We start from the raw sequence: 9441 nt of genomic DNA on the forward strand, positions 1-9441 counted from the left end.
TTTAATATTTATATAAATATAAAATATAATTAAAATCGTTGTTCACCTCCTTCTAAAGTAGTGTTAATTGAAACAATAATTTTTTCCTTTTTTTTAATTTTTAATTTAATTTTTTTAATTTAATCCCTAATATTAGATTTATTAGAGGATTGAACTTCATAATTTCTTTTGGTTTACTTTTTCTGAGGTTATCGTAATCTCATGATCCAGATAATAGGTTTTGTAGGTTAACTTGGTTGATTCAAGGTTTTTTTGTTCTTTTTTAATTAATTTTTTTTATTTCATCTTTTAATATTTGAGTTAATTGCGAATTTAAATTCAATATATTTTTTTTATGAGATTATAACAGTCTTATAATCCAGATTACAAAGTTTACATTTTAATTTTAATTGATTTGAATCAATCTAATATATTTTCGTCTTAATATTTATATAAAAAAAAAATTATTTTAAAATTAGTGGATAGTGTCTCTTCATGCCATTTATTTCTGGCTTATAATTTGTCAGAACCCCTTATAATTCCAACTAGCTATTCAGACACATTGTTATTATACACAATTTGAGGTCTTCTATTGACCATTTTGAGATCTTAACAAAATGGCTAAGAAAACAAGCTATTCTGAACCACACCAATTGCCGCACAGACATTGACAAGAACAGTGGCAATCTTATTAACAATCAGCGCGGTGTGATACCAGAAACAGTCATTTGATTTACAGAAGGATCTGTCGGTGAAGACTTGTAGATTGGAACCATTTTACCTAGAGAGAAAGCAGGTTGTTTCGGCTGAGGAAGAGCTATTGGGTCACTTCCCAAAGCTAGAACCACAAATGACATTGTTGGCCTGTCTGCTGGATCTTCCTGCACACATAACAGCCCAACATGTATGCACCTCACAATCCCTTCTGTTTGACTTCTGTCCATCAACGAAGGATCCACTAATTCCATTTCTCTCCCTTCATTCCACAATCTCCACGCCTGTCAAATTGCATGAAAAAAACTATCATAACAGTACCTAGTTATAATTTTCAGGCTTCAAATTCTTTTTGATAGGTTGAAAATTATTTGAATGGAAATTTTGATGGCAACGATGTATTGTACAAACATATGCTAAGAGTGTCTGGCCATGTTCTGAGAGATAAAAGCCACTACTTCTTTTCCCACTTGTGATCTCCAGTAGTATAACACCAAAGCTGAAGACATCTGATTTCACTGAGAATAGCCCTCCCATTGCGTACTCCGGAGCCATATATCCGCTGTTTCGTGCGTAAGACGTACTTTGGATAAGTTAAAAGAATTTAGGACTAAAATCATCACCAAACTAGAAAAAGAAATTAGAGGTAAAAAAAAAAAAGAAATTAAAAGAGGGCTTACAATGTTCCTACTACTCTTCTAGTGTTGGCTTTGTTCTGGTTTTCGCAGAAAATTCTAGCCATGCCAAAATCTGATATCTTGGCAACCATTTCATGGTCTAGTAGCACATTGCTAGGTTTCAAATCCCGGTGAATGATTCTAAGCCGGGAATCCTCGTGGAGGTAAAGAAGTCCTCTAGCAATCCCACCAGCTATGTTGTAACATGCCTCCCAATCAAGAAGTGGTTGTCTTTCGGCATCTGAAATTTGAATAAGAAGAAACTTCAGCCTCTTGCATCGTTTAATTGTTGAAAATGTAATATTTAAGAATTCAAAGGCAAACTAAATGAAAGGAACAGACCAAAGATAAAGATATCAAGGCTTTTGTTATGCATAGAATTCATACAGGTTTCGGTGCTGTAATTTTGCAATTACTTTGACTTCATTCTTGAACTCCTCTAAGCCTTGCCATGACTTCCTTGACAGCCTTTTAACAGCTATTTCTTTCCCATCTGGTAACACACCCTGAAACAAATTTGCAATGAGGCAAATATTATCAACTGAAGCAATATTAAGCCACGGCAAACTGAACAAAAACTCGGTTTTCCTAGAGGGATGGATTGGAAAGACATACTCCTGAATCTCAGTGGATTATGACAGCAAAGCCCCTTGACCACTTACCTTATAAACAGTGCCAAACCCACCTTGTCCAAGCTTATTGGAATCGGAGAAGTTGTCTGTAGCTTCTCTGATAGTAGTTAAGTCCATGAAAGGCAGGTCCTCAGAACTTACCAACTGACCTTCATCTGTCATTGTGATCCCTCTTGGACAGGCCAATTCCTGTAATAATGCTGGGTGACTTCTTTCCACGCCTGACAAAGAATCGGAGTTTTACTCTTTTGTAGTTCTGATATCAATTTAGCCTAACAATATGCTGATCGCTTAGTTAATTTACCCCTTTGTTGTCCTCTTTCTTTCAGCAGACAGACAATGCAAGACCCAATGACAATTACAATCACCACTACAGGAGCAAATGCAGCAAATGCCACTATCCCAATCTTCCAATTACTTCCTGCCATGCAAAGCAGAGACTTGCATAAGATTCAATTTATGAAGAAAGATATTAATCTCCAAAAATAATAAACTAAGATTCTGGACAATTTTGCACTGCATGTTATCCGTCATAGGCAAGAATTAAGAATAACCATGTCAGTCATTAATGCAAGACATGATTACTTCTTTTCGCTCACAGATTTTCAGCAAAAAAATTTCTGTTCACTAACCTTTAGGATTCGGATATGTTAACGAGTAACTCGAGGCATTGTAATATTTGTACAGCTCAAATCTCACGTCGCAATTCCTGCTAACAATAATTCCACCTTGCCGTGACGAACAGCATCCTTTGAGTTCAGCCAAAGCAGTTGTCAAACATGTTTGACAATCATCTGCTATGATATCTCGTGTGCACTGTGCATGACCATATACGGTTTCGCTTCTAAATTTGATTGACCCAGTTGCAAACATGTTCTTGGAAGGATTGACAGCGGCCTCAGTTGACAGGTTAGTCATTAAGTAGATTAGAACATCAGAGAAATGTTTTGGATCTGATAGAAATTTCTCCTGAGAATCCCAGTCTGGATACTTCCCTATATAAACATACAAGGAAGTCATATTCTGAAACGAGTAGTGAACTTGGCAAAGTTCATACCATATGATTGCATCTTTATAATTTCTACAATCATTAAAGATTTATTGGCTTGCCTTCTCCATGTTGGTGGGAGGAACCACTGGTGGTGGTTTTGAAACACTCAGAGGGGATAAAACACAAGGTTTTATTACAAAAACACAATCTTACAATTAATTAACACAAAAGCTTAACAATACACATCCTCTCTTTCTCTCTAGTGTTTCTCTCTATTCTCTCCACACATGATAGCATAAGCTCAGCTTGCTATTTATACACGAATTCAAAACAAGAAAATTCAACCTTCAAGTGTGAAGGCGGCTGGTGACTGCGGGTGTGGAGGCGGCTGGCGGCTGCGGCTGGTCGGTGGGTGGTTGCCTTCCTTGACCTTCTGGATTGAGTTTAAGTTTCAACAAATCTCCCCTTTAAACTCAATCGAGGGATATCATGCCAAGCATGAACTTTAATCGGATAAATACTTCTCCTTTTAATGGCTTTGTGAAGATGTCAGCAACTTGATCATTTGTGTTGCAAGATATCAGTTGGACTTCTTCATTCTTCACATGTTCCCGGATAAAGTGATGACATGTATCAATGTGTTTGCTCCTCTCATGATACACTAGGTTCTTTGCCAATGCGATTGCTGATCGATTGTCAATATAAATCTTCGTAGGATTTTCTTGAGGAAATCCCAAAAACTTCAGCATATTCCTTAACCATATTGAGTGGCATATGGCTGAGTTGGTAGCAACATACTCAGCTTCACAGCTTGATAATGTTACAATCGATTGCTTCTTGGATGACCATGTGAAAGATGTGTCTCCCATGAAAAAGACAAACCCTGTTGTGCTTTTCCTTTCATCCAAATCTCTACCCCAATCACTATCCGAGTAGCCTACAAGATTAAAGTCTTTACTTGAGGTATAAAACATACCTTCATTCATTGTGCCTTTGATGTAGCGAAGAATTCTCTTGGCTGCATTTAAGTGAGACTGGTCTGGCGTCTCCATGTATCTGCTGATGAGTCCGACTCCGTAGAGTATATCCGGTCTGGTACATGTCAAGTACCTCAAGCTTCCTACTAAGCTTTTGAAGTAAGTTGGATCAACATTTCCAACCTTACTCTTCCTCAATTCTACTCCATTCTCTTTGGCGTAACTGCTTTGGGATACAAAAATCCCTTCTTCTTTCTGCGTTACTTCCAAGCCAAGAAAATGTGACATTAGACCAATGTCAGTCATCTCAAACTCCTGTACCATGCTTCGTTTGAAGTCTTCAAACATGGTAGGGTTGTTGTCGGTGAATATCAAATCATCAACATATAGGCACGCAAAAAAGATGCTGCCATCTGCTCCTTTCTTCACATATATTGTGTGTTCATATGGACATTTTTCAAATCCATTATCTTGAAAATACCTGTCAATTCTAGTATTCCAAGCACGCAGAGCTTGCTTCAAACTGTAGAGAGCTTTCTTCAACTTGTATACTTTGCCTTCATTTTCAGCTTCAATGTATCCAAGTGGTTGTTCAACATAGATCTCTTCTTCTAGGAAGCCATCCAGAAATGCTGACTTCACATCGAGTTGATAGATCTTCCATCTATGTTGTGCAGCTAGTGAGATCATCAGTCTAATTGTCTCTAGCCGGGCTACTGGAGCAAATACTTCTCCATAATCAATGCCTTCTCTCTGTTTGTAGCCTTTAGCCACTAATCTGGCTTTGTATCTTTGCACTTCTCCTTTTGCATTTTTCTTTGTCTTGTAGACCCATTTGACACCTATTGCTTTCTTGTTTTCTGGTAGATAAGTCAGCTTCCAGGTATCATTCTTCTCAATGGCATGTATTTCTTCATCCATTGTTTTTATCCACTTCTCTTCTGTGATAGCTTCATTAAAGCTAAGTGGGTCACTATTTGCAAAGAAACAAAATAGAGTTGTATCTTCGATGACTTGCGTGGCATCGTACAACTCGTCTAGATTTCTCATCCTTCTTGGTCCTTCTGACGATGAGGATGTTGATGCTGGTGTTGATGATGATTCTGGTGTGTTTCTCCTGTTGAATACAGGGAATCTGTGTTCTGGACTTTGTGACTCTGCTGGTACTATTGGACCTTCTGTAAGTACTGTTGGTACTTCCACTTCATCTTCAAGGATCAAATCAATGTTGATCCATCTGACTGCTTCTTCATCATCAGTCTATTGCCAAGATTTATCTTCTTCAAAGATAACATCTCTACTCATAATCACCTTCTTCGTGATGGGATTATATAGCTTGTATCCCATCCTTCTTTCACCATATCCGACAAAGATGCATTTCTCGCTTTTATCATCGAGCTTTCTCCTTCTTACATCTGGGATCTTTGCATATGCCACACAACCAAAGACTCGTAGATGAGTAACACTTGGTTTGTGACAACTTCATGCTTCTTCTAGAGTGACAGCTTGCAAACTTCTGGTTGGGCAGCGATTCAGTAAATACACTGCACATGATACAGCTTCAACCCAGTATTGCTTGGGCAACTTCTTTGCATTGAGCAGACTTCTTGCTATGTCAAGAATCGTGCGATTCTTCCTTTCAGCTACACCATTCAGCTATGGTGTATATGCAGGCGTTGTTTGATGTCTGATGCCTTGTTGTATACAGAAGGCTTCAAAATCATTTGCTATATATTCTCCACCTTGATCAGATCTCACGGTTCTGATCATGTAGCCACTTTGCTTCTCCATAATTGCTTTAAAATCTTTAAAACAATTGAATACTTCTGACTTCCTCTTCATAAAGTATATCCACGTCTTTCTACTAAAATCATCAATAAAAGTGAGGAAGTACCTATTTTGTCCAGTCAACATAGGCGTTATTGGGCCACACACATCTGTGTGTACTAACTCCAGTGGCCTCTTTGTTTTCCAGTTGACTTCTTTGGCAAAACTGGATCTGTGATGTTTGCTGAGGACACAACTTTCACAGACTTCATCTGGATGATCAATGTGGGGCAAACCTTTGACCATCTTCTTGCTTGCTAGCATCTTCAGACTTGTGAAATTCAGATGTCCAAGCCTCAGGTGCCAAAGCCATTCTTCACTGTTGGTGATGGCACTCAAACACCTTGCTGCATCATACTGGATGTTCAAAGGAAACATCCTATTCTTGGACATTTTCACATAGGCAATTAATCTCCAATTGTTGTCTCTAATTGTCAGATGACAATTCTTCGAGTAAAAAGTATATCCTCTCTCCAAAAGTTGACCTAAGCTGATCAGGTTCTGCTTTATGGCTGGGACATAATACACATCGGCGATGTAGCTGGAATCGCCATTCTTCAATTTGATTGGGATGTTGCCTTTACCTTTGAATGGAACCTTTGAGGTATCTCCAAAAGTAACTAGACCTTGCTTGGTCTCATCTAGATCACCAAATAACTCTCGGTAGCCACACATGTGATTGCTGGCTCCAGTATCTAGATACCACATGTTCTCCTGTTTCTCACCAAGTCCTTGTTGGACAAGTAATGCAGCTTCTTCTCTGTCATCCTTCTCTGCATAGTTGGCTTGCTCACGTATCTCCAACGGAGCTTTCCTTCTGCATTCAGTGCTATAGTGCCCAAATTGATTGCAACTATAACATTGGATATTCCTCTTGTCACGGTTATTGTAACCGCCTCCTCTTTCTCTAGAAGTAAATGCTTGTTGTCCTCGACCTCCTCTGGTGGTGTTTCTACCACCTCTTCCTCTAAAGCTTGTATTCCAAGAACCTCTTCCTTGGAATCTCTGGAATCCTCCTCTGGATTGTTGACTTCCTGCTTGAGTGGTATATCCACTTGTTGAAGTCTCCCCTTGCTCATATCTATCCTTGAGAGACAGCTTTGCTTGTAAGGCATGCTCGATGGTCTTATCTCCATTTCGCTTTACAATCTTCTGCTCATGAGCTTGCAAAGAACTCATAAGCTCATCAACTGTCAACTTGTCCACTTCCTTGGACTCTTCAATCGCGACAACAACAAAATCAAATTTTGGATCTAGGGATCTTAAAATTTTCTCAGTAATTCGGGAATCGACGATGGCTTCTCCATTTCTCCTCATCTGATTGACTATCACCATAATTCTTGTGTGATAATCAGAAATAGACTCCGAGGACTTCATTTGCAATAACTCAAATTCACCTCGCAAAGATTGAAGACAAATCTTCTTGATTCTGTCAGCACCTTTGTATTTTTGTTGGAGAGCCTCCCATATATCATGTGATATTTCAGCGGAAGCAATGATCTCGAATGTGTCTTCATCAAGACCTTGATAGATGATCGTCTTTGCTTTGTTGTCTTTCTTTCTGCTGACTTTCAAGGCTAGCTTCTCTGCCTCTTGTAAAGCATCTTCTTTTTCTTTGGATTCTGGTTCATCATAACCATAGTGTACAATCTCCAAACGCTCTTTTGAACCAAGGAATGCCTTTAATCTGATGCACCAACTATCATAGTTGTCTTTGGTCAGCTTCGGGATGAGTGTTTGTGTACTTTCTGTAGTCATTTTGCTCTTTAAATGCCTATATCACCTTCTGGGAATTGAATTTGGCAAAACAGACACTGTAGATCGATCCGGAATGGTCGAAATAGTAGCGAACCGGCCTGACTTTGTATAAATCGGGTCAGAAAATGGGTGAACCGGTCAAAAAACCAATTCTATACGGCGGGCGGTTCGCTGGGGTGAACCGGGAATATTCTGTGGAATATTCTATCGGCTCGGCTACGGCTAATGAGCGGCTCGGCTTGAAAAGAGAATATTCTCTGGAATATTCTTCGGCGCGGCTGGGGCTCGGCTTTCGGCGCGGCTCGGCGAGGCTTAACCGGCTTGAATATGGCGCGCGTGGACGGCACTCGTCTTCAACCTCTGGAGCGCGTGGCTGCGACTGGGCAAACAGTGCAGAATCTTTAGGTGGCGCGTGTGGTCTACCTCCGTCTCCGATCAAGCTGATTCTTGCGTCAGTGATCTCGTATGGAGGAGCTCTACACTGTGGAATGATCAAAACTTGTTTTGGACAACGTTGAAAATTCAGATATCTCCCAAAACACTTCTGTTTTCTGACAAACGGGGCTCTGATACCAATTGTTGGTGGGAGGAACCACTGGTGGTGGCTTTGAAACACTCAGAGGGGATAAAACACAAGGTTTTATTACAAAAACACAAACTTACAATTAATTAACACAAAAGCTTAACAATACACACCCTCTCTTTCTCTCTAGTATTTCTCTCTATTCTCTCCACACATAATAGCATAAGCTCAGCTTGCTATTTATACACGAATTCAAAACAAGAAAATTCAACCTTCAAGTGTGAAGGCGACTAGCGGCTGCAGCTGGCGGCTGCGGCTGGTCGGTGGGTGGTTGCCTTCCTTGACCTTCTGGATTGAGTTTAAGTTTCAACACTCCACACAAGCCTGACAAGAACTTGAGTTGACATCACCTCTGCACAGTGCTTGGCCATAGACCTTGGCAGGGAAATCTCCAACAGAGGTGTGGTTAAAACCTGTTAATGAAGTGATGGAAGGCAAGTTCTCAAGAAGAAGCTTGAGGTTGCTCTCAAATGGACCGTTGAGAGTGTAGTTGCTTGTGTTATCGGAGCAAGATGTAACAAGATGGTCTGCAACAGTAATGGCTGGGAGAGCTGAAAACGGTATGATCAGCAAAAACATGACTAAATTTACATCTATGGTTGTCATCAGGATCATTTTGGAGCAAATTTAACGAAAAAATGAAAAGGGGCTTGGAAATTCACTTGAAACCATGTGGAGTAATGGGACTATTAAAGTTGTACAGGTGATCATGGGGAGAGAATAACTGTAATTATCTCTGAGAATACGTTTTACTTTGTCAATTAAAAATGACCGGCCTGAGCATTGACTTAATTGATTGACCAAGAATAAATTGGCATTCAAATGAAAATTTTCTAGATATGACTTTTATATGAATCCTGCCGAGTCTTCTATTTGCTAAGTTCAAATACATGGACATTTTCCGAGTATAGTTGAGTGTATACTTGTTATTATTTTGTTTTGTTAAAAAAAATTAAATCATATATTAAAATTTCACCAATTAATTTTAAAGTTAAAATAGTTCTTTGACCAATTAATTAGAAATTTAAGTTTTACTATTTATATTTTATTTGATAAAATTAAGTACGACATAATAATCTAATGCTATGAATGGAGAAAAAAACACGGAATTTGGTCTTATTAAGGAATATCATCAAGGCATCGACAATCACATTCTAATTTCAAAGAATCTATGTCCTTATCCGCACTTGACCCAACGAGTATTTATGAGCCCGTAGCTGCATTTTCCACAAGAAGATCCAAAAGCCGAGAGGTTGTTGTGCGTTTTCCAATTTCTTGCCCTACCCAGTATACTTGGCCATCT

General features: G+C 39.1%; 1 pseudogene; it reads right to left on the reverse strand.

Moving 5' to 3' along the window:
* Positions 1 to 498: 498 nt before the first annotated feature.
* LOC133699314 (cysteine-rich receptor-like protein kinase 10) lies at positions 499 to 8838 on the reverse strand (annotated as a pseudogene).
* Between the last annotated feature and the right edge of the window lie 603 nt (positions 8839 to 9441).

This window comes from Populus nigra, chromosome 7, assembly GCF_951802175.1.
Source record: "Populus nigra chromosome 7, ddPopNigr1.1, whole genome shotgun sequence".
NCBI classification, from domain to species: Eukaryota; Viridiplantae; Streptophyta; class Magnoliopsida; order Malpighiales; family Salicaceae; genus Populus; species Populus nigra.